Here is a 26,572-nt window from a genome sequence, read left to right as displayed (position 1 = left end):
GGTAGGTTTCTACAGTTTGAGCTAAAGAGCTAGCCACTTTGCCTGAGTGCAGTACAGCAAAACTAAATCATAACAGCCACAAGCTACATGCACCAGAGAATTCTATTGTGTGTGTGCTAATAATGCTCTTTAGTGTAACAGACTTCCATCATCTATGACTCAGGCACATGGTACAACACAATGCACATTGACCAGTCACAGCTCCTAGTGGTCCATTCCTTCCTTCTCAGTGAGATTTGGTTAATGCTTCGGTTCTCGGTGAGGTTAAGGCATAGGGCACAACAGCAGCTATGTTACCAAGCCAATGGCTTCCAGGGTCTGACATCAGAATCTCTATGCTCCTTTTTTAGAAATTGTGTCTAGAACATAAGAAGGTCCATACTGGGTCAGACCAATGGTGCATCTAGCCCAGTATCCTGTCTGCCGATTGTGGCCAATACCAAATGCTCTAGTGGACGGGAACACAACAGGTAATCCTCACGTGATCCCTCTCCTGTCACCCATTTACAGACAAACGGAGGCTAGGGACACCATTCCTACCCATGATGGCTAAGCACCATTGATAGACCTAATCTCGATGAATCTATCTAGCTCTTTTTTGAACCCTGTTAAAGTCCCAGCCTTCATTGCATCCTCTAGCAAGGAGTTCCAAAGGTTCACTGTGCGCTAAGTGAAGAAAAACTTCCTTTTGTTTGTTTTTAACCTGCTGCTTGTTGATTTCATTTGGTGACCCCTAGTCTAGCCCTCATGGTTACAAAATAACAGGCTTGCTGATGGGGCGGGGAGGGGAAGGACCAGTTGCTGTAGGGCCCAGTGATTCAAAGGGACCAAGGGCTCCCCACCACCACTGCTGCTACAGTGGCAACAGCGGTGGCTCTTTAGATTGTGCTCCTGGTGGATCTGTGAGAGGGGGCACAACACTCCAGGCAGAGTGGAGGACTAGCTGCTGCTTGCCCCCATCTGTTGGGATATGTAAAAATTAATAGGTCTGAAATGGCTCTACATTAGTTGTTCAGAGGTCAGCCACAGCATTACCCTGTAAACATGCTTTTTCCTTTTGTTTTGTAGTTTGGGAAGGTAGATTAAGGGTCCAGTTGAGACCAGTATTATCCTTTGATGTATAAACATGCTCGCTCTCTGTTCTGTAGCCTAGGAAACCAGGTAAGTATGGAGTTGCTCTATTTCGTTATGTCTCTTGCTTATGTTATCCAGAGCCAATCAAGATATCTTCAAGGTCAAATTCCTTGTAATCTCTGTAACCTGTTAGTTTGTAGCACAGGAGTGTGTTGATTTAATTAGAAATTCTGTAAATAGTAATTCGGGGCGGGTATCATTGTATTCATTAATTGCTTATTAATATTCATTTTATGGGAGTTAACATTACTAAATAAGGCTTTAGGAAAAGTAGTAATAGACATGTGAATTAACATACTAAAACACATAAAAGGATGTAATCGGCACCAGGTTGTTGCCACTCGGACATTGTGTTGAATGTCCAAGGTAAACGTGTGTGGGCAATAAAGCAGTTCCTTTTACCCCATCTGCTCCTGGGTTGCCTGTTTCTCCTCTAACACCATCCCTTCTGGGAAAGCAGAGGTAGGCCCCGCCCACTTTGCCCAGGGGACCGTGGAGGCAGTTGGTTCCCCTGCGAAGAAATGCTTGAAAATATGAACCCAGTGTAACCAATGAAGTGATGTCTGCTTCTGTCAAGCCAGCACACAGCATCCAGCAGAGGAAGGAGCAGCAGACTTCAGAGGTGGGGATGAAGCTGCCAGTCCTCTCACACAGCACATGCCTGGTTTCTGCTGCTATTGCAGTGGGACTAGCCAGTCAGGAGCTTTGAATCCCTCATTGCAAGGACTTAAATGTACCCTAGAACCAGGGATCCAGGGCCCCCATGGGGGCACAAACAGGTTAACTGGGACCCAGAAATCTGAAGCCCCACATCAGGGGCTGGGGCAAAAACCTGAGCAATGTTGATTTGTGAGGAATTCTGTGGAATATGGCTCCAGGTGACTGCTTTGCTTGCTACCCCCTTGTGATGGCCTGAGATTTTACATACAGAAAAAACACTGTTGTGGCACAGTTGTCCTGTGGTTTTTTTTTTTTTTTACAGCATTTGCGGGGGGGGGGGGGGGGTAAGAGGGTTCAGAAAGGAAAAGGTTGAGAACCCCTGTCCTAGAGCTCCCCCCCACCTTCACTATTTGGGGGTGGGATGTCCAAAGCTCAGACAGAAACAAAATGATGGTTCCCCTTTCTATTACCCAACCAGTCATGGCATCAAAATGAAACACCACTTACAATAGACTATGCAGATCTGCGTCCTCCCCTCTTTACTTTCATGAGCAGTAAAATAGTAAACAGTGTAGGCATGTACTGGCATCTGAGATACCTAGGGAATGGAGCAGTTTGTGTCTCTCTGAGCTAACATTTCCAACACCCCGGCACCGGGTTACTCATTTCACATTGTTAAGGTTCTCTCTGCAACTATAACAGCTAAAGACTGAACGTAAATAAATAAAGGTCAATGGAAGGGTCTGGAGTACGAGATGGCAGCCTCAAAAAAAATGTCAGGTCACAGACCTGGTGACACAAAACCAGGCCCGTAGATGAGTGGGGAGCTAAGAGGGCAACTGCTGTGGCAGCAATGATGGCCAGAGCTGTCATCTCTTTAAATTGCCACTGGAGCCTCATGGGAGCTCTGTACAACCCCAGGCAGTGCACTCTGGACAGCACTAGGCAAATGGGGAGGGGGTAAAGCTAGACTGCGAGAATCTATCGGAAAAAGATATGCAAAATGTGCTTTGCATTTTGCTTTTCTTTTTCCGATATTTTTGTTGGAAGAGGCTTTTCCGAAAATTGGCCCATCTAGACTGGGACAAATTTTGGAAAAAGCCCTCTTTTGAAAGCCCCTTCTTCCTTGTGGAACGAGGAATACAAGGGCTTCCAAAAGACCGTGTTTGCTTTTCCAGAAGAAAAAAAAAAAAGCAGAAGAGCAAATGCGTTCCCTGGACACAGCAGAGTATTTTTGGGATACCTCTGGTATCCTGAAAAAACCCCACAGTCTAGCCATACCCAGGGAAGTGTAGTCTACATAGTGCTGAGGGCCAGCTGCCCCAGCTCCACCCCAAGCACCCTTCTGGAAGAGACCCAATTTGGTTGCAAAGCAAATAAAAATTTCCAAAACTATCACTTCCTCACCATGTCTTTTATTACAGAAAAAGAATCATACAAGATTAGGGTTGGAAGAGACCTCAGGAAGTCATCTAGTCCAACTCCCAGCTCAAAGCAGGACCAACCCCAATTAAACCATCCCAGACAGGGCTTTCTGTCAAGCCTGGTCTTAAAAACCTCTAAGGATGGAAATTCCACTACCTCCTTCACTACCCCATTCCAGTCCTTCATCATCCTCCTAGTGAAATAGGTTATTCTTACATAACGAATTCTTTACATCACTACTCTTTCATTAGGGAAAAATTAAAATTTTATGTGAATATCCTCCAAGACCTTGACTAAAAAGGGCAAGGGGTTCTGTGGTCACTTTTCAAGGGAAGAATTGATCTCTTTTTTAAAGTGTTTCTTTTAAAAGTAATGCTTTGAGCTCTGCTACTTGTAAAAACTTGAATGGTTTCAGCTGTCCTAACAAGTCCTTCTGTCAGCACAATGCGAAATAGGTAAATATAACTCATATGAATAAAACACTTTACATATCCATTGGGGCACTCTTAGGGCATGTCTATACAGCAGGGCTTGAGCCAAAATAAGCTACACAACTTGAGCTACATCACTCGTGTAGCTTAAGTCGAAATAGCTTATTTTGGCTTTTGGCGCTGTCTACACAGCAGGTGGTCCGAGGTAGAACACTCTTCCTCTGACTTCCCTTACTCCTTGTAAAATGAGGGTTACAGGAGTCAGAGTAAGAAGTTCTCCAGCTCGCCATAATTTCAACATGAAATGCTGTGTGAAGCCTGGGGCCAGCAGGGAGTCCCCTGCTAACTCCAGGGTCCACGTTGACACTTCCACTTTGAAATGTACAAGATATCCAGCAGGGCTGGGGCACTTGTACATTTCAAAGAGGAAGCACGGCATGGAGCCTGGGGCCAGCGGGGGATTCCCCATTGGCCCTGGGCTCCACACAGCATTTCAATCTTTGAAATGCACAAGTGCCCCTACTGGGACTCTTGTTCATTTCAAAGGCACTAGTCCTTATCAACTAAACAAATAGTGTAAATCCCATCAACTATTCGATTAGTTAATTAATCAAAATTTAATATCCCTAACGTGTATACATATTTTTTAATTGTATAGATATATATTGCATTTTTGCAATTATACAAAAGGTACAAAGATCACCACCAGGCAGGTCCTTACTGAAGTGTATGAAAAAAATATACTGCCTCTCTCCAATGAACAGTTTAAAGACATCACATAATTTTGATGTTCCCCTTCATTTTAACTTGCCTAGGCACTCAGTGGATTTAAGAGTAGCCATTCTTCTAAAAAGGAATTTCACAAGCCAACTACATTCTTCATGTTCAGAATTGACCTTCATATGCAAATTTGACGCTGTTTCTTAGGGCTTGAACAAAGACTTGAACTAGATGGCCCATTATAAAACCAGCTTTCCATACATTCAACAGCCCCATTTACATCAAAATCTAAATATGGGAGCCTTCCAGTTCATTCAACTAGCCTCATTAGCACTAGCACTACGAATGACAGTTACTTTTTTTCCCCCCTCTCCCTTCTTTTTCTGTTATAAATTGTGAGGGTCCCCCCTTTTTTCTCCACACAAGTTCATCCAAAGAAGTGGGTTTTGCCCACAAAAGCTCAGGATACTTATATATATTTGTTTGACTCTAAGGTGCCACGTGACTAAGGTGCCACATTGAATTCAAAATATGTATGATTTAATGAAATATTTCAAAGAATTGAAACGTTTCCATTTCTCAGAGTTTCTATTTTGTATGACTTTTTGTGATATTTTTCCTGACAGCACTTCAAAAATGTTTGTATTTACTAAAATCTGATTTTCAGTATGAAATAACATTTTTCGTTAAATAAAAAAAAACAATTATTCCAAAAATGATAAGCAAAAAATTCATTAACAAAAATACAAAATTTAGTAAAAAATTGAAGATTTCAAATAATAGTCCACAATTTTCCTGGAAAGTTACATTTTTGAAAAAGCTTATCATCACACACACACACACACACACACACACACACACACACACACACACACACACACACACACACACACACACACACACCAAAAATGTTGACTAGCTCTAATTAAAATACAAGCATAAAATTCTTTAGGATTTTTAAATAGTTTTCAATTTATTTCATGTAATAGTTTAATATATTAGTTTATGTAACTGGGCTTCTGGGGAGTGGAGAGAAGAGAACATCAGGGACTGGAATATTAATAATGATAATATTTCACAATTGTGAAGCTTCTGAACAGGTTACTACCTAATAGAAGGCAAACCATGAGAGTTACAAACAAGGGAAAGAAATGGAGAAGAATGGTTACAAACAGATTATGCAGTTGGGCCCTGGTCCTGCAAATACTTATGTGCATGCTTAACTTTACTACCATCATTTTTTCATTATTAGGCCTTAGACCCTAATAGCTTTGAAACACATAGTTAAACCTAAGTAGGTACTTAAATGGCCTTCCTTGGGTACACTGAGCACCTACACATCCCGGAGTATATTAAGCTGACATTTATTATTGAATTTGAAGGGACATGACCCCCATATACATATTCTTCATAAAATCTGTTTACTGTTAAACAGATTTAAAAATTGGTCTTTTATAAAAATGCCACTTGCTGTACACCTTAATACAAACTTTTCCTAGAATATCACAATCACTGTAGCACCATGGAAAACAAAAATTGTGCCAAAGGAATCAGCATTTCCAGTCACAGAACTTGGACTTGGGGAACCGTGGCATTCTATGGACTCTGACAATAGTCCCCTAGCACTTCTGACAATGGAGCAAGCTTTTAGGCTGATTCTGCTCCAGTTGAACTCCCTGGCAAAGCTTCCACTTGATTTAATAAGAGCAGGCTAATGAATCTTATATGCTTTCTCTACAAGGCAGAATGGTGAGTCAGGTGGTGTGGTGGTGAATGAATTCTAATGGCCTTATCCTCAAGTATGGTGCCTCCTTTCTCCTCTCCAATTCTGGACTCAGCTGGATACTGGTTCAGCTCCCAGCAGGACAACTGGAGATTCCTCATCAACAGGGAACTCCAGCTGCCATGCTAGGACAGCTCTCTATCCCTTTTGCACTGCCAAAGTGGCACAAAAGAGATGGAGGCATGGGTCACAATCTGTCCATATTTACTTAAAATGCAGTTCTATCTTAAAATGTAATTTAATCAAAATGAAACCCTTGGCTCTCCACGTACATTGTGCTTTACATATGTAATTCCTTGTAAAATGTGTTTAGTTTATACATATGTTGTGTTTCTAACTGACAGCTCTTCAAATTCAACCTGTACTCAGTCAAGCTGTGTTATTTCTACCCTGTGTATCATCAGCAGTAAAAAACATCCTGCAAGTCCAGCCCTGCCTTTGGCGATCTCTATGCAACCCAATTGGAAGCTACAGAACAAATATATGGAAAGAGAAAGACAAAATATAAAACCCTCTTTTGTCACTTGTATACTGTCTTTCCAAGCAAAAAAAAAAAAAAAAAAAAAAAAAACACATTTTAAGCAAATCCTATCAAAAACATTAATAAATTAATTAAATCTTATTGCTAGCCTCCCCACTTTTGAGTCCCAGTGATGGAACAAAGTCCCGCTCAACTGCATTTTAACTCAATGACAGGCAAGATCCACCTTGAAAGTTCAGTAAAATTTAAAAATAAATCCTTAAAGAAAAACAAACAAACAGAAACGGGAAAGGAGTGTAGAAATTGTCCTGTTCAAACTATTATGGATAGCATTCCCAGGCACAATTTTTCGTATGCTTATTAAGTTGCCTACCCAACATTTGGTATTCAGTTCAGGCAGTCCATTGTCAGAAAATACTATACAGATAGTGTGATAAACCTTTTACAGTGTAAAGGCAATGAAGTCAAAGCCTGTTTGCTGCAGCTGGTGTTGCTCACCACAGAGGACAAAATAGATGGGATTAGTTTGGATACACAGCAATTGTCTTTGCATTTATATTGCTCACTGTTTCCAAATGGTAATCTGGGTCCTACTTGCCATGTTTTATAATTAGTTACTAGGCCTTTTCCAATGCGTGACTTTGAACTCACATAATGGAATGGAGCTGGAAGGGAAGAGAATGATGGAAGCCTGTCAGGCCAAAGACTTCCACACAGCTGGAGAGCAAGAGAGGTAACATAGCCCCCTGCAGTCCTTACCATCCACACTTGCCTATTTATCAGGGTCTCTGAATCATAGAACACTAGAACTGGAAGGGACCTCAAGAGATCATCAAGTCCAGTCCCCTGCCCTCGTGGCAGGGTTTTTTTTAGCTTTATTTATTTACACACAGAGGTTTCTCTCATGATTTTACAGTGCTGTATATTTTAGGAGGACTGAACAAGAAGGGCATCTGCAGTGCCCATTTTCAACCCTGATACAAAAATGCTTTGCATTGTTGCTAGATGATGCCAGAACAGACTGTTGTCACAGAGCACTGGCTGCTGCTCAGTCTCTGGTTTCACAATAAAAGAAGTGTCCCGTTCTAAATCTGCATCTTGCATGAGGGAGCAGCCCTCTCCCAGATTGTGCTGACCTTCAGCCTTTGGAAAGGAAGTGTCTTTACTCATTGCTCTCCCTGCTACCGAGGCTCCATCCCTGATCTCAAGTGATTCTTACACATCCCAAGCTCCTCGCCAGGCCACCTCATGCTCATTCGGTGTAGTGCCCCTGCTTTGATTTCCCAGCGTAGCCTGCCAGGGGTGGAAGGGCTGGGATGACTGATTAGGAAATGAGGCTCACCTGTGCGGATTGAGGCCCACTCAGAAAGCAAGCCAGCTGTTCAACCCTCAGGATTCCAAAGGGGCAGCAGCCCTATAGAATGATCCTACTCACTCCGTGTCCTCTGACTCCCCACCCCTCCTACCATAAGTGCTTCTACATGTGTTGCATTAGCCACTGAGATTTCTGTGTGGAGGAGATGCTAGGGATGGGGATGCATAACAGGGTCTGTGGATCTACCTTGCAGAGAGGCTGAACAGCTACTCAGTGACCCTTGATGTACCCACCTGACTGCCCTCAGAATGATGAAGGCTAAGCACAGCTCCCTTATAGATGCTTAAGAAGCATCTATAGCACTCACAAATCTGGTCTTCAGCTCATGCTAAGCAGCATATAAGTTGTTATTTCAGAAAGTTTCTTGCACTTCTCAGGAACTACTTTCAATGCTGGCCAGGGGTACTTCCACTGTGCATCACGTGCTAACTTTTCTTTTCACCCACACTTGATAGAATACAGTGATACCCAAAGATGTATTTGATACCTCAGCAGCAAACAGATGAAGTCACTCCCCAATGACCTTACAATTTAGAATGTAAAATATGAATCAGAGGAAGGGAGAGAATCAATAAAAGGTAGGCTAGGGAAGACGTCACATAAATAAGATCCCCGCTTCTGTACATGTTTGGATAACTTTATCAGTTTAATTTAATTAGCTCACTCCTTGCCTATAATGCATTTGACTAGCCTAACTAGAAACTGAATCTGTGTGTCAGAGGGCAACAGTCTATGCATTAATTCACTGCACCTTCCAGCCCCTATATAGATCCTACTTTAAACACAAGAGAACCAAATAAAATTTTCTGTGTTAATAAACACACTCAGGAATTGTATCACAAAAGTAACAGAACAGCAAATTTAATGACTTAATATTGTACAATATAAAATCATTCCAGTTGAATAACTTTTAATTTATTAAAATACAGAGATGTCAATTATGCCTGATTTAGGAGAAGTTCAGCAGTACCAAGGCCCTATGTTTGACTCGTTGCCATGGCATCAAGCTTTTACAAGGACAACTTAAGAATCATTAAAGTGTCAAGGTGACAAGTCTGACAGTGGATTTAACGATGGATGCTAATAATGTTACTTCTTCACTTCATAATCATTTAGGATTCAAGGTAGGTGACAAATTTTATATATTTATCTTTTTTATTTTAGATGTTATAAAAAAGGAAGCCAGCTGAGGCTAGCAGAAGATGCCACAAGACTACTTGTTGAATACAGTATTTTTCATCCTACATTTTTCTCCCTCATGTGATCGCCTGATTGTCAGGTTTCCTAATGGTTTTAAGTTCCAATTTGTAATCATCTCACACTGCCTTGTGATTTTATCAGAACTTATAGCTAACACAGTACTGAGCTTGGCCAAAACTTACTAACAAGGTCTCCTATGAAAGGAAGTGATTTGGTGGTACTCTTTACCCCTGTGAATCAGTAATATCTAACCAATGCCCAGCAAATTGTTAAGGGGACACTGATCTGTGGAACACTGTACACAGGAAATATAACATGAAGTTCTTGACTTGTGTTCACTAAAGATGTCTTGAGAATATGTTCAATATGTAAAAATGGAATTGCATCCCAGCTGACAATAAGCACCACAAACTTGTTTCTCACAGGTCATAGAAGAATCTTTGGCTGATAACATCTTCCAGTCAGTTGTATAGACCTGTGCCTGATTCAGGCCAATAACTCAGAATTACCCAATGCCTAAATGAGCACTATCTGGGTGAAACTCGTTACAAGTCTGTTGGTGGCTGTGCAATTCAGTGCATGCATAAGTTTTAAGGAAGCATGCACAAGAACAGCTGTGACACCCCTTTAAAAGGCACATCTGTCAATTCGTCCATCTGCTTCCCCTAGCCCTACCAATATTATCTTAGTCTTCTGTGGAATGAATCTCAGCCAACTATTGCTCATGCAGGCCCCAAGATCATGAAAGACAGGTTAATCATGCCACTGTTACAGTCACACATGCTGGAGACGTGGAATCGTGTGTCACCAGCATATTGAAAACTCTGCAGCCCTTGTCTTCCATAGCCCTTCTAGCAGTTTCGTGAAAACATTGAACATGTGCATGGGCACCATTTAGGGATGTCAGCTGGATCCTTTCCCATCCCTGTGCATCACGCCATGTGTTAATTTTAGGACTGATATGTGCGTCTCACTACTACCGTGCGAGAGCTCAGCCCCAACCTTGGCAGAGGGAAACTAACATTGAATGACCGAAGGCAGGAGAAGAAGAAGCAGGAGTGGGGGAGACAGGAGCTCATGAACACTGGAGACAGAGGCCAGATCCTGTAGCCTCCTGAAAAGGGAGGTCAATAGTAAAGGGGACAGGACCCCAAAAGACCCTGAGGCAGCTTCACTGTGTGGTAACAGGTTTTTCTGTCCCATAATCTGAGCCTCTCACCATTGTCATCACCAGTCTACCCCTATGTCACATGGAAACCAGAAACCCACGTCATTTGTCAGGACCCTTACCACTGGAAACAATTCCACACTATACAGTGAGAAACTAAATGGAGTCCTATAGGAACTATGCCCTTGGATGACTGTGGAAGAGCAGGAAACTACTCTCCTTACAGTCTAAGTGGCCCCTGAGCCTAAGTTGCCCTCTCCTGAATAAAATCTGAAATAGCGCCACTGAATAAGAGAGGCAACACTATCAACCTATGTGGTTCTCACCCCAACACCACTTGGGACAGAGGAACCATGATGTACAGATACCAGTTCTCAAAAAGATATAAACAGGGATTCAAAAGCAGTTCTGTGCTACTCCTGCTGGAGCCAGAAGTGACCCAACAAAATACAACAGCAGATGTGTGACCTCAAAGAGTCAGCATGGACACTTTATCTATTAGTGCTACCAATGCAGTTTCTACCCTGTGCCTAGGTCTATAATCATACCAAGGAAATCTGGAGAATTAAGAAACTGTCAGAGTTGCTGTGCCACAACCTACAAATTACCAACATCAAGAGATGGTTTTCTGAGCATGAGTCTCAAAAAGTTCTTAAAAATCTACTAGAGCTCTGCCTCAAAGGGAAACACTGACTATCTTGACCAGAAATGAACTCTCTGCCTCCAACTGGCCTTCAACAGCCAGGAAGTACAAGAGTCCAATGTGCAGAGTGCAGCATTAAACTGCCCCAGCACCTCCCTACCTTTCAGGAGCGATACTAACTGAAACTCAACAAGACCACATATCCCCAACACTTCCACTTAAGGCTGAAATTCTGGTCCCATCTAAGTCTATGACAAAACTCCCATTGACTTCATTCAGTGGCATCAGAATTTCACCAAGAGTATTTAGTGCACTAAAGCTCTCCTCTCACATTCACAGAGCATAAATTGTTTGCCCCCTGCACAAGCCTACTAGTTCCCCCTGCACAAGCCTACTAGTTCTCTATGCCTGTTACTTCATTGAGCACCTGAAGAAAAAAAGCTAGGATCTTGCCCAGCTGCATTTTAATGGGATAGTCATGACCTGATCAGGCTTCAGCAGTTACTAATAGTAGAGACACAAAATGACGAATGAAGAAATTCAAAACTAAGATTCACATCCTAAACTCAGCCTATTATGCTCAGTTAGTATAAAAATAACAGTGATGCAATGTGTCTCGCACTGCATTCAGGTCACAAGAAATGGCTACAAAGGCCAGAGTGTCCATGCTAACTTTTGAATTCCTGGCATTTCTTCCCCATCGTGCATGTAATCAGTCCCCTTCTGAAGTGTGCATTAAACTTCTTACAGCAGCTTGCATTGACAAAATTGTATACATTTCCATTGAAAAGATTTTTCTTATCTCTGTTTATAGGGTATTCATTGTTTGACTCTGTATTCACACAGACTCTCAAATAGCCAATGAACTAGAGTTCTAGCAGGGTTTTCGTCTCACTACAGCATAAAAATTGCCAGATATTTCAAGCATGCTTGGCCGAAATCAAGGGGTTTAACCATAATTTTGGTGTATTCCACTTATCACATCCCTTCAGAAATATATACACCTTTCATGCTGGCCATGTATTTGGCTCCAGATTAAGTCATGCCCTTTGAAAGGTATTTTGCAATCTAAGCCCTCTCTGTAAATATCATGTTAAAAATCACCAGCCATATTCTTCACCATGAATTTTTTAAAGAGGCAAGGGGAGTGGAGTTTGAGGAAGTACCTCTCATAAATTTGGTTACGTGTTTTTAATTAATTTGAACTTTTAAATTAATTTACTTTGGCACTTTTGGCATAGGGGACTGTACTTGACCTCTCTAGGTTCCTTCCAGTTCTAGTATTCCATGATTTGCATTTTTTCTCTATTCGTTTTCAAACATCTGAGCAACCAAATTTATTAGCACAAATATTTTCCAGTTTAGAACTTCAAACTCCAAGGACAATTATTTGTGCCAAAAGTGCTTATTTGCTCACCAAGTCAATGTACAGAAACAATGTAATTTAGGGCAGAGGTGAAAGTAAGCAGATGCACCCTGGTATGCAGATCAGGCAAGAACTGTCTGAGTTGCAGCAAAAGCCTGCAGGTAACTATTTAAAGAGCTGGCAGGGACCTGAGTTGCAATAGGATAGTACCTGTAGGTAATTTTACGTTACTTTCAACCTCTGATTTAGGATCATGTGATTTATGACCTATCACAACAAATTACTACAACTCAAATTCTGAATACTCAGTTAAATCACAATATACCAGAAATTTGGTTAGAGAATAAGTCTGAGGAAATAGCAGTTGTCTCCTAGATGTTCAGTGAACAGAAAGAGAAGCCAAATCTATTGAACAAATTGTTTAAGAGTTATTTGCTCACCTCTACCTATCACCATCTTTGCCAAAAGCCTTCAATGGCACTCAGAGCTACTAGATCAGCACTAAACGCATGCTTCATAGTGTAATGACTGGAAGAGAAGTAATAAAAATGTACTCATTTCTGTCAAAACTAATCTGTTAATAGGAAAGTTTGTGGCAAGCATCCTGTAATTCATTTCTGTGGGGAAATGGATTCCCCGTTTAGAGAAAACGGAGCTGTTTTTTTCTTAAGCAGTGAGATGCCTATTGTGCAGGTAATTACAAGAAGGCCTATGTTGACCTGGCAATGAGGTAGTGTATCTAAATACCTGAAGAGAAGGAGAAAAAACAGAAATGAAAGCTGAGGCCCCATCTGTTAGGCTGTAATGATTGTGCTATTTGAAGGCAGAAAGGTTTGTCTGAAGCAGCTGGTTTCTCTCCAAGTGACCTTTTAGCATTTCTGCTTTTGCCGTCTGACAGATGTGTCAACTCAATAATTTCAAAAGCCCCTGAGTAAATAACCAATTGTGAGCAAGGATGACCCAAAGCGATGACAAAATGGGTGCACACAGCACATTATAGAACATAATACCTATTGAAAGAACTAGGAACATTATCGAAGGGGAAAAAACATTTTACTCTTTATTCTTGAGTAAATGATTTTCCTGCCCACAGATCAGTTGTTTTCAAGGGGAAAAAGGGATTGTGAAATGAATGGAAGGATATTGTGATGTGTTTGCCCTTGGAACACTTCTATAACCTGGTTGCAGGACTCAGGTGGTGTCTCAGAGCTCAAAATGGACTCCTGCTCCCTCACTCAGCTCACAGCTGGGAAGAAAGACTGAAGGCCAAAGCTAATTGGCTTGGTGAATGATTGGGGAACTGCAGAGAAGTGATTGCAATCAGACCAGGTCTGATAGAGTTTAAAGTCTTCTGAAGAGTTTTCAAAAAAGTGATGCAGATGCTGCTTTTAACTCTAACTTGAAGGTGAATGTCAAAGCAATATTGAGACTACTGAGCGTGCTCTGTTTTGATAATGCACCAGAGATTCTGCTTTCGATTCACACCATTATATTCTTCATCTTCCACAGTGCTGGAGAGTGCGCTCAGATAAGAGCCACATCTACTAAGTTTAGCCATATTTAGCACCGTTCCATTTAAAATTGAAAGGGGCATACAGCCACATGCCCATTGCCAAATCAGCCTGTACATCACTGACAGAGCAATATTACAAAGAGAGAATTACAGCAATGTCAGTTCCTGCTGGAAATGTACCCAGTTCCATTTACTCTTTCATCGTGACGTGACAAAAGTGTTAGCCAAACAAATGCTTTCTCTGTACCATTGTTACCAGTTAGAAAGTGTTAATATCCCTTTCAGTCCAAGGAGACCACAGGCTGAACCTCTCTAGTCTGGCACCCGCAGGACCTGACTGGTGCTGAACCAGAGAATTTGCCAAACCACAGGAGGTCAATATTGTCTAGTATGGAGCTGGGCAAGATGCGGCCCAGGGGCCCGATCCAGCCAACCTAACACTTTGATCCCGCCTGAGGATTGTATATGGCCGCTTTCTATTAATATCCTGCTGCCCATACCAATGAATTTCCAGGCAGTGGCTCAGGCAGCAGAATCCTATTTAAATGGCTCACAGCTCCTACTTGTGACACTTCTGGCAGGAGCCAGAGCCATGACCCTTTAAATAGTCACAGCAACTCTGGGTGGCTTCCAGGCAACACAGTAGCAGCAAGGCAGGGAGCCCTTTGCTGTGTTTTTAATTCAAAGCCCCTAGCCCCAGACAACTCTGAGGGGAGGCTATCCTCCAGCCCCACCCCTTCTGCCTTAGGTCCTGCCCCCTCAGGGATTGGAGCCAGCCTGTGACCACATACCAAAATTCATTAAGTTGCCCCTCCATGAAAATTGACTACCCCTGGTCTAGCAGCATTACCAACATTTTCTCTGCTTTCTGGGCTCTTAGAAGACATTTAGGGGTAAATCAGAGCTACATAACACATAAAAGTTGGCCATATCCATGGTAAGAGGACATCTAGCTAACTAAAATCATGCTGGACCATGGATGTTGCCGGACCAAAGAGCGTCAGACTAGAGAGGTTCAACCTGTAGCATTGTGGCTGTGTCCAACTGGTACTAGCTGTCAGGAGAGCTGAACCCTGTTAAATACTGACTCTTCCATAGACCTCTATTAATCTTTGCTCACCTGTTTCGTCAGATGTAAGACAGGGCAATATTGTAAGCCCTATATCACAATGCTGCTGTGAAGCCTAGCTCCTTTGTATGATCTTTGGAAGGCTCGCAATAAGTGAAAAGGGTAATATTTTCTTTAAAGATACTATAGTGCTGGATGCATGTAAAGATACAGTAACTGTACCTGACCTAAACAGATTGAAACTCAAATTAAAAGTCATTTAAGAAGTTTGGTGGTATTAGTAGTGAAAACCCATCTTACAGATAATATAGAGCTGCTATAAGTAAGCAGGTGCCAACTTCATTTACACTGAATTAGGAATCACAAATGTCTGGACAGATACCAAGTCAAAATCTCACTTCCCTGCTCATCAGAAATTATAAACACAAAGCTCCTACACAATGATATAGGATGCAAAATGTTCATTTGTTTAAGAAAGGTTTAGGGATTCTTAAAATTCAACATTAAGTTTATCAGAAAATTTAAAGATTTGAATTAAAATTTAACACTGTAAATAGTAATCATTCCTGAAAAGATACTGCTAGGATAAAAAAAAAAATTGATCTAGTCTCTTATATCATTCTCACCACCATGATATCTGAGTGCTTTTATAGGTCTGCTAAATCGGTAGTATTTAAATCCATATTGCAAGTATGAGGCAACAGAAAACTGGACCCGCAAAGAAAATTTTAGGTTCAGGATTTAAGATTCTTTTTCAAGTTGCCTCTAATTTTATCCTTAATAGATTTGTCCACTTTGTGTACAGTATCTAATATGCCTGCAAAAATGTTCACACGTACACCTGGGCAACAGAACCAAGCTTTGATTATGTAAGGAGAGTTTTTAAATCTAGAATCATAGAAATATAGGGTCCAATGGAACCTCAAGAGGTCATCTAGACCAGCCTCCTGTGCTAAGGTGGAACCAAATATACAAAGGTCATCTCCGACTTGTGTTTGTCAAACCTGTTCTTAAAAACCTCTAATAATGAGGATTCCACAACTCTTCATAGAAGCCTATTCGAGTGCTTAGCAACCCTTATTGTCAGAAAGGTTTTCCTAATATCTAACTTAAATAGCCCTTGCTACAGATTAAACCCACTATTTATTATAACTTCAGAGCACACAGAGAACAATTAATTGTTGTCTTCTTTATAACAGCCCTTAAGAAATGTGAAGTTTCCTCCTCAGCCTTCTTTTCTGAAGTATGCATATGCCCTGGTTTTTTAAAAACTCTTTCCTCCTGGAACAGGTTAACTAAACTTATTGTCATTTTTGCTGCTCTCTCAACTCTCTCCAATTTGTCCACAGTGCCAACCAGAACAAGACAGTAATCCCCTGTGTTTTGCACACAATACTCTGGTTAATGTGCTCCTGAATATTAGCCTTTTTTGCAACCACATTACACAGTTGACTCATATTCTATTTGTGAGCCACTATAAGCCCCAGATCTTTCAGTGCCTAGCCAATTATTCCCCATTTTGTAGATGCACGTTTGATTTTTCCTTCCTAAGTGCAATATTTTTATTTGTCTTTATTAAATTTAATCTTGTTAATTTCTGACAGATTCTTCAATTTGTCAAGGTCATTAGGAATTCTAATTTTAACTGCCAAAGTGCTAGCAATCCCTCCCAGCTTGGTTTCATCTGCAGATTTTATAAGCATACTCACCACTTCATTTTTCAAGTCATTAATGAACATATTGAATAATACCGGACCAGAACTGTTTTGTCCTCCTGTTTTGACAGTGAATCATTGGTAACTACTCTTTAAGTATGGTATTTCAACCAGTTTTTCCACCTATTTTACAGTACTTTCACCTAGACCACATTTTCCTAGTTTGTTTATGAGAAGGTGGGACTGTCTCAAATGCCTTTCTTTTAAAAAAAAAAACACCAAGATATAACAAATCTGCAGGCACCCACCTCACAGTAGGCTCATCTTCCAGTCAGAGAAAGAAATTAAGTTGATTTGCCACAGTTTCTTCTTGAAAAATCCACGTTGGCAATTACTTATCTTCTAAGGCTTTCAAATTGATTGTTTAATCCTTTGTTCCAGTAGCTTTCCAGGTATTGTCACTAGGCCCTGGGCAATTGGAAGGAAGAGGTTCAGCTTTGGCCTCTTGGAAGGGGTGGGGCCTCAGGCAGAAGGAGTGGAGCTAGGGGCAGCCATGCCTCTCCCACCCAGCCTTCAGCACCACCCTGATCATGCTGCACAGGGCTCCAGAGGTGATTTAAAAGGCCTGGAGCTCTGGGCCCTTTTAAAATCACTGGACCTGGAGCAACTGCCTCCTTCCCCTCAACCCGTGGTTGTGGCTCTGTTCATTAGGTTGCAGGGCTGAAGACTGACATTCTCTTGTTTGCTGGTGCACAAGTCAGGTATGTTAAGCCAACCTCCATGTGCGCATTCCTACATTACTCTGCCTCTCTCTGATCTGGGTGGTTTCTTCAGCGAGAACTAACACATGATTTACCATTTCAGTTATAGTGGTGACTCAGTCCAGGATTTCTCTAGCACTGGAGGTTACATACAGGCAGCTATCTACCTTAGCTATGTGATGTGAACTGCTATGGACCAAGACAAAAAAACTATCATCCTTGCAGCTCTGGCTATACAATTTTCCCCAGCTCACCAAACTTTTCAAATGCTTTACTGGATCTTACATTAAATCTTGGGACATCTTCATGGGCCAGCTCCACAGATTAGCTAATCTGCCTCTGTACAATTCCAGGTAGTAGAAGCTGGTGAATGAGGGCTGCTGACTTGGAGGAGCTGTGTTAAAAGGGACTCTTTCAATCACTTGCTCAGATGTCAGGTTACATCCCTGAGCTTTGTAATGATCAATGTGTCCCAAATGGAGTTTTCAGTTCTGTGTTCCCCCCCCAAAAGCAAACTTCTTATATCACCTGATTTCAACCCAATTTTCATTCCTTTACTTTTCTCCTCCTACTAATATATTCCAAATCACATTCCTATAAGCAAGAGGCTATTTTTCATTAAACCTTTTAATGTCAAACATTTTGAGATAGCATACTGATACTACATATAATGTGCAAAATTACACAATTTGGACCTTATAACCTTATTCTTTAAGATTCCATAACCTTGATCTGATTTCTGTAGCTGTCATCTTTGTCCCCCACTTTGTTCATTGTCCTTGAGTGGGTAAAAATTGTAATGTAATATTGATGAGTCAAGGACCTGTTACCCTGTTTTATTTTAAAGCGCCATGCAAAACTCCTGTGCCATAGAAATAATAGACAATAAAAGATGAAAAACCAATGTGTGTAATTTAGTTCAAATACACGATCCCTCACTACTATATTTAGAACAGCAGTGTGTCTCCATTAGGGATGTCAGACAGGTCTTATAAAAATCACATTATAAAATGTGGGTCAGTAACCACTGAGTCATGTAATTTATCAAGACAATAGCCAGATGTAATGTTTGACATTAGTTGTTTTGTGATGCAATCTGCCGGTAACACAGCAACTTCCTGCATTACTGAGACAGAAAGCATGTTTTTCACCAATAACTACAGTGTCAAGCCAAAACCCTCAGATTACCTTTTCAATCCTGAAGATATGATATGGAAAGAGGTGACAGAACAGTCAAAATGTTTACAAGATCCCATCAACTCTGGGAAAGGCAGTGGTTTCAGAATGGTTTATTTATTTTTAATTTATGCTTTAATTGCTTTTCTCCTGCCCTTATCTTAAAACACCCTCTTATAAGAGAGGAAAAAGTGTTTTCCAGCTATTCTTACTTCTTGGGTCCTTTTCTCTCTAGCAGACAGGTTAGTCTACCTTGACTAAGAGCAAACATACTGCAGAACAACACAGCAGTTACAGAGTGATTTGATTCGCAACACCAAGTGACTGGATTAGCACAGTGATTGGATTATCTGATGTGGAGTGGTTATAACTCAGGTTATTGCATCCCCACAACATGATTAGCACAATCATCAGCATCACTCCAGCTTTAACCCTTCTCCATCAGCTGGCTAACTAACTTGAGCTTAAAGCACTGTTTAACTTGAGAGAGGACAAAGAAATGGTCACAATGGTAAGGGATTGACTTTTTGTTATGTGTTTTTCCAGTGCCTAACACAGTGGGGCTGGGGCAACTAGGCACTACATCCATGATAATAAATAATCTGTTCAAGTTTTGAATTCTAATCGGCAATTCAATACCCAGCATTGGAGTAACCATTTAACTGGCAAAAAAAAAAAAAAAAACACACATGGTAACATAAGAGCCCAGTGTTGAGATTGTGAGTCAGTTTCCAAAATACTATTAACTTCAATTTTTTTTTATAATCCAGACTTGGGCCTAAACTAAAACCTCAGTTCTGAACTATCCTAGAGTTTGTGGGGCAGGTGTCAAAATCTGAACCTGATCAGCTTTGGAGGGCACAATGTATGCTGCACCTTCCTACAGGCTGATGCAGTAAGAACACTCCATATGCTCTGAAAAGCCCTGGAAGGCAAGTTGAATGTCTGAAGGACAGTGATTCCCAAAGCTCCCTGTGGGGATCTCACCCCACACAGCACTCCCGAGGTAGCTTGGGTCTTTAAGTCATAATATATATTTCTTACTTCACTCAAGCAATGTCTGCAGAAGAAATTAAATTATATAAATCAAATATTAAAATTATATCATGCTGAATGAGGAGCGGCCCTTGAAAGCTGGCATAATGCCACACAGCTAGCTACCTGAGTTTAATCCCTTAGTTGCGGGGTGCGAAGATCAGCACTCTCCCTGTCCATTGCATGGCCTCTGGAAGGCATTTACTACAGGCAGTTCCTTGAAGCAGGATCATGTCCCTGTGAACAGCTTCTAGTTCTCAGCATGACCAGATGGCTCTGCACTCTGCCCCTATCCACAGGCACCATCCCTGCATCTCCCATTGGTCATGGTTCCCAATCAATGGGAGTCTGACTACCCCTGTGCCTAGGAGCCACAAAACATGACACTACTTCTAGGAGCTGTGTGGATCCAAGGCAGGCAGGGAGCCCCACTGTGCTGCCAACTAGACATATAGCATCCATGTCAGCAGTGCTGACTGGAGCCGCCAAGGACCCTTTTTGACTTGGTATTCTGGTCAAAAACTGAATGTCTGGCAACCCTAGGTCTCCTACTGACCTATAGGACTGGGAGCTGGGTTTCCACCACCAATGGGAGCTGGGAAGCTGCTGGGGATCCCTGAACAGTCAGGGGAGTGGGGAGCTGCAGAAGGCCACTTGCTGCCACGGTGACTAGACTGCTGGAGGCCCTAATATAATAGAATCCATGACTTCTGCGAGCTCTGTGACATACTCACAAACTTTGCCATAAATGGCTACACTGAATAGAGGGCCTGTTAGACTTCCATCCAAAACTCAAAGTCTGCTGGGAGAAATACACTATACTACCTTCAAAGAAGGCTTGATTTTGATCTCTTGTTCAGTGTTTTTTCCTAATCTGAAACAAGTCATTCAGACCCAAAGCACATTGTTATTAAGCTTTGTACATGAAAAAGAAGGTATTTCCCGCTGCTGAACATGCAAAGTGCATCCACTGATTACATGAGCAATAACAGTTTCTGGAACCTTCATTTTAAAATATTATTGTCAGTTGGGAAGACCAAAACATGCTAATTTTAAGTAATCCCCATTATTTTTATACCATGGATTCAGTCATCAGGTATGCTGACCAGTGTTCAGTGCATCTGAAGAAGAATTAAAGGCACACTTAGCTTTTTTTTTTCCTGTCTTTCTATTCTTCTTATACTGAATTGATTCAGCTATAGGGGCCCCGAAGATTCTCTAGTTTGAGCTGGCAGTAACTGGCCACCTGAAGTTGTTCTGGTCCCAAATTTCTAGGGGACAACATGCCTTATCAAGACTGCCTCCTCTGCCACACAGTATTTAAGGGGGAGCAGGAACTGGTGGCACCATGTCATCTATGCCAACTTTTATCACCCAGAAATTCTCCCCCAAAAGTGAACATTAAGCTGCCGTATAATATCAGCTTCCCATCTCCTTTGCTCCACAGAGCAGGCCTAAAAAACCAGATTGATGCCCAGGATCTGGCCATTTTGTCTAGTTTTGAATTATATAAAATTCACCATGTTCCATGTATGAATCCTTCCTAAATAAAGATACACAAACACAATGGCTGTGTCTAGACTGCATCCCTTTTCCCTAAAAGGGATGCAAATTAGACACATCGCAATTGCAAATGAAGCAGGGATTTAAATCCCCCCCGCTTCATTTGCATAAACATAGCTGTTGCTTTTTTCCGGCTCGGCTTTGCTGGAAAAAAGCGCCAGTCTAGATGGGGATCTTTCAGAAAATAAAGCATTTTCCAAGGAATAAGGGAATTCCAAGGAATAAGGGATCTTTTGGAAAAGGCTTTATTTTCTGAAAGATCCCCATCTAGACTGGCGCTTTTTTCCGGCAAAGCCCCGAGCCGGAAAAAAGCGGCAGCCATGTTTATGCAAATGAAGCGGGGGGATTTAAATCCCCGCTTCATTTGCAATTGCGATGTGTCTAATCTGCATCCCTTTTCCGTAAAAGGGATGCAGTCTAGACACAGCCAATGAGTTTCTGCAGACATGGTTCTAGGAATTCCCTTACATGCTACTGTAACACCAACAGGCAGAACCTGTCCTGGGACCTTTGAAGCTTAGCACATGAGCCTATACAGCTTGAGCTATAAAGTCAGCTGGCACTCAGCTAAGGCTGTAAAGAACACTGGTTCTTTCTCTCTGTAGGTAGTCTTAGTGCCACTAGATGGGACAGTGCACCACACCCAGCAGGTATGAGGGTTACACTACCATTCTATCCAAGAAGATATATCTATTTTCCTCCAGAAGCCAGTTTATCCCATTGCATTAAAAATACTCATATATGCCCCAATCTCCGATGCCTGCCAGCTTGATCTTCCTTTATTTTTTTAAAGCTACTCCTATGTAAAGACAGTGAGAATAAGAGAGAGAGAATGCACACTCTCTCTCTTCACAGGAGCTTCAGGGGGTAGCCGAGTTAGTCTGTTACAGAAAAAAACAACAAATGCTCTGGTAGCACTTTATAGACTAACAAAACATGTAGATACCATGGTATCTACATGTTTTGTTAGTCTATAAAGTGCTACCAGAGCATTTGTTGTTTTTCTCTCTCTTCACAGTCAGGCCCAGCTCATCTCTGTACTCTCTTTCGCTCCGCTGAACCCTCTGGAGGTGGCCAGCACTGTAAATGAGACTAATTTACTTTCAAACTTCTTTCTTCTTGTTGATTCTCTAAAGTTTCTCCTGGATTTTTATGGCCAATTCTTGATAACCCTGTTACACCTTGAGCCAGACACCATCCTGTATTAAATAAGCCATACACAGGATTACAAGACATTATTCTGTACACCATCAGTTCTCCTAGAGCAATTTCACTGCAGGACTGCATAAACAATAATCGCCTTCTGAAGTGAAGGGAGAGAATACTCCATGCAGACAGCTCTGCAGAATGCAAGGTAAGCTCATTTCTGTGTCCCTACACCATTAGCCTCTCTAGCAATAAACAAAAGACAGCTTTCATGCTAAAATGTAAGCAGGCACATACCCTGGCAGGCAGGATGTTCAAAGACACTTTTCAGAATCAGACAAGTAGAGCTTCAGACTGGGAAAGTAATCAAAGGGAATAGTTGCCATATTTCATCCCAGAGACAGATACAATTTAGTACCAGGTGAAATGGATTCCTAGAGAGTAAGTATTTTATAAAGCATTTTCAGATATTTCTGGATAAAATTCCCTGAAGAAATCTGAGGTCATGATTACGAAAAGGGCTATGACATAGCTATCTCAGATTCCACTTTTCTTTATCTATTTTAGATATTTCTAGGCCACCAATCACTGTAATAACCAGCTTTGTCTTGCTCATGATTTTAGAGAGACAAAGATAAATTAATATTTTCATCCTTTGGCAGATGACCTAACCTTCACAGATTTCCACCACAACTTCCTCAATCACCATCCATCCACCACACTCTCTTTCTGTCATAGGGTTCACTCACCATTGGAATGTCTCCTCCTGGCTGACCTGCGGATTAGCTCCTTCCAGGTCTGATGGCCCCTTCTGTCACTTGTTTATATGCCTGGCTATCTGTCTGAATCAGGGTGCTCTCTCTTCGTGACTTGGATGCTCCATTTTTTTTACATAGCCCTCTAGCCAGGTCACTGTGCGTTTTTCCCCTTATAGAGTATCAGTGTCTCACCACATAAACTGAGACAGTCACCGCATTCACTGCCCAGACCATGCCTCTTCCCCAGTGGCTGGTAAGGGACCCCAAGTCTACTCTCCAGCCTAGGAGCCCTTTGATCAGCAACCAATGTCTACTGTGTTCCACCCCGCTGCCATTCCCCTGAGCCTTTTCCCACTCTGTCTCAACACTTCTGGCTAAGCCCTTCCTTCAGGATCTGAATCCCCGGGGTTTCTACCCTATCTCTCTATTTCCTGCCTTCCCTCTAACTTCCAGAAAGAAGCCACATGCTCCCTCACTAATGCCTTTTTCTGCTGCCATCTTCCTGACTTTATACTAGCCCTACCTGTTCCTTCTCTGCTGGGCTCCATCATGAGTTCAGGTTACTTAAGCCACCTAATTCCCCTCAGGTTTAGGTCTACCTGATTAATTGGTAAAAGGTAATTAATTAATAACCTTTTCAGCCTTATTAACTGGTTTACTTCCTAGGCTAGTGCTGAGTAAATAGCCCAGTGAATTCCCATCCCCACATCAACTTCCTACACACCACGATCAGCTTCAGCAATATAACTCTACAGATAGCTACATTCAAAATACTCATGGATTCCCACACTTGCCTTCACAGATCCTGTAACCATCCCAAACACACCGGCTGTGTCTACATTGGCATCCTTTTCCGGAAAAGGGATGCTGATGAGACACTTCGGAATTGCAAATCCACGAGGGATTTAAATATCCCCCGTGGCATTTGCATTTACATGGCTGTCGCTTTTTTCCGGCTCGGGGTTTTTGCCAGAGAAAAGCGCCAGTCTAGACGCGATTCTCCGGAAAATAAGCCCTTTTCCGGAGGATTTCTTATTCCTGCTTTCAAGGAATATGCTGTCTAAATACCCTAAAAGAACCTATTTCAGGGGAGAAAAAAACTTCCAACTATATGCAGAGTGCACCTCCCAAAACTGGAACTCTCTCGTCCAGCAACATCCAGGCCAGCAGCTAAGAGCCTGTGCACAGCGAGGCTGGTGGTATCAGGGCCAGGGCCTCAGCAGCCCGGGATGGTAGCAGGGCCATGGTAGCAGAGCAAGGGCAGCCTGGCAATTCTGCTGGGACTAGGGCAGTCCATGCATGTGTAACCCACACACCTAGTGTGGTTACTGAGTACTGCAAGTGTCACCTAGACCACTGCAACAGTTAAGATCAAGAGACCTCTACAGCATGGGCTGGGAGCCAGCTGCCTTTTAGAGGGTAGAGGCACCCTAGAGACAGCTCCCAGGTTCAAATCTGCCTTGGTGGTGGTTACGCATGCAGGTCCAGCAGCAGGGCTGTGCTGCAGCAACCTGATTGGGTCGGTGTTCTGGCCTGGCAGAGGGGGCAGAGCTGCGGCAGCCTGGCTGACGTAGGAGTAATGGTAGTTCTAATTAGGAGCTTTAATTCGAACTACCTAGTCCGTGTTGCGTGTAGCTGCGGGCAGGGAGTTCAAACTACGGGGGATTTAAAAATGGCGGCGCCCGGGAACATGCAAATAAAGCCCGGGATATTTAAATCCCAGGCTTCATTTGCAAGTTCAAATGCCTACATTAGCCGAACTAGTTCGAATTAGGGTGGCAGTGTAGACATACCCTGGACATACCCTGAGGGGAGTAGCTAACACTGCTGGGAGTGCAGCTCCCGGTGCTGTACCCTGGTTCACACTGGCACTTTACAGTGCTGTACCTTACTGTACTCGGGGAAGGGTTCACATCCCTGACCCAGAAAATTACAGCGCTATGAAGTGCCAATGTAGACTTAGCCCTTAGTAACTTTCGCAGATCCGAAGAACACGCTGTGTATCTTGAAACTCTTTTCTCCCACACCAATAGAAGTTGGTTAATTAAAAGATATGACCTCACCCACCTTGCTTCATTACTATCCTGGGACCAACACAGCTGCAACAACCCTGCAAACATCTCTTGTCTTTATCCTTTCCTTGATGGTGCACTTTTGTTGGCTGTCTCTGTTTGCAGGGTAAGAGAATTAGGAGCAAAGTGGCTTGTTGGATTTGGATGTGTAACAAATATGTGGTTTTAATTATGTGAATAGTCCCCAGATACCATAGTGAGAAGTGCTCAGCAAGCTTCTATAGCAATCAGTTAAAAGTAAAGCCATATTCCATATTTTATGCATTGTATCCCTTGCCATAGTACTGGCATGTAGGTATCATTCTTATCTCATACACACACACAATGAGAGAGAGGGAAGGAAGTTTTCAGAAATGTTGCACAATTGTAACTTTACATACTTAGAAAATAAATGGCTCTGAATAAAGATCAAGTTGTGACAGATGCCTAATGGATTCAAGTAGTAAGGTTATTAAAATAAATATATACAAAGAATAATATTCTATTTAAAGTAAATAGGCCACCATTTTATGCAGACTGACTATTTTGCAAACCTCTAGCTAATTTAAGACTTCAATTAATTTATATGGCTCTCATATTTCACGATTGTACTACAGTAGAGCTTTATTTAAGACTATAGTAATTCTGTTTGAAATACTGATTCCAAGAAGAACTGTATGTTTTTAATCAAATAAATACACTGGTGCATTATTATTATAGTAATTAATTGCATGCCCATCATGTAAGCACTTCAGTGCCATCAACAAAAATTAAGACACTAAGAAATATTTCCCCTCTTATTGTTTTAATAGCTTCAACCAAACCAACATGAAATATCACACCTTTTTAAGATGGATAATTTTAAATACTTTTACTTTTTTAAGGCTTGATTTTCAGAAGAGAAATACATCTGATGCAGACACTGTGGAAACCTGCACAAGCTGTGGGGAATCTCAGGAGAATGGAGCTTTGGGTTGAGTAACGCGTGTGGGCTTCCAGAGCTCATAAACCAGCCATCATTTTTATATTGAATTGTACCCTTGTGGATTGTGGGATGCTATGGTAAAAATTATTGCATAAAGTCTATTTTTGAGTATGTGTGTCTGTGTCTAATAAACATCTCCTCTAGATAAATCCCAATACTTGGGATACTAATAAATGCAGGCCTATGAAGAACAGAGAAACAATGTATCCAAATCCATTAAAGACCTTCAGAAGACAGAAAGCTTTTTCAAGGAAGACGGTTAGCTGATTTTTATTTTTTAAGAAGCCCTTCTCTGAGTTGAAGAGGACAAGTGACTATAAAAATGTAAGCAGTCAACCCCCGGCTGAGAAATAAAAATAGAAAAAGGGCCATTAGGCCCAGAGATGTCATCTGTGTCCCTCTTCTATATGTCTGTGCAGGGGATGTGAGGCAAGGAAAAAAAGCAATGAACTGGCTCACCTCCCTGCACAAAAG

General features: G+C 41.8%; 2 long non-coding RNA genes across 2 annotated transcripts in view; one reads left to right on the top strand and one right to left on the bottom strand.

The window, feature by feature from the left end:
• Positions 1–17,331, bottom strand: part of LOC112545137 (uncharacterized) — a 70,551-nt gene extending 53,220 nt beyond the window's left edge. Inside the window, exon 1 of the long non-coding RNA XR_012900912.2 lies at positions 16,932–17,331. This is a non-coding gene — a long non-coding RNA (uncharacterized LOC112545137). The remainder of the gene's footprint in view (positions 1–16,931) is intronic.
• Positions 183–26,233, top strand: LOC112545136 (uncharacterized). Its single transcript, XR_003088566.3, has 4 exons — positions 183–258; positions 1,069–1,161; positions 8,963–9,133; positions 25,998–26,233. It is a non-coding gene; the product is annotated as an uncharacterized LOC112545136 (long non-coding RNA).
• Positions 26,234–26,572: the final 339 nt, after the last annotated feature.

Source organism: Pelodiscus sinensis, chromosome 2, assembly GCF_052426305.1.
Source record: "Pelodiscus sinensis isolate ZL-2025 chromosome 2, ASM5242630v1, whole genome shotgun sequence".
Classification (NCBI taxonomy): Eukaryota; Metazoa; Chordata; order Testudines; family Trionychidae; genus Pelodiscus; species Pelodiscus sinensis.
The sequence above is the reverse complement of the archived record's forward strand: the minus strand, read 5'-3'. Positions and strand labels throughout refer to the sequence as shown.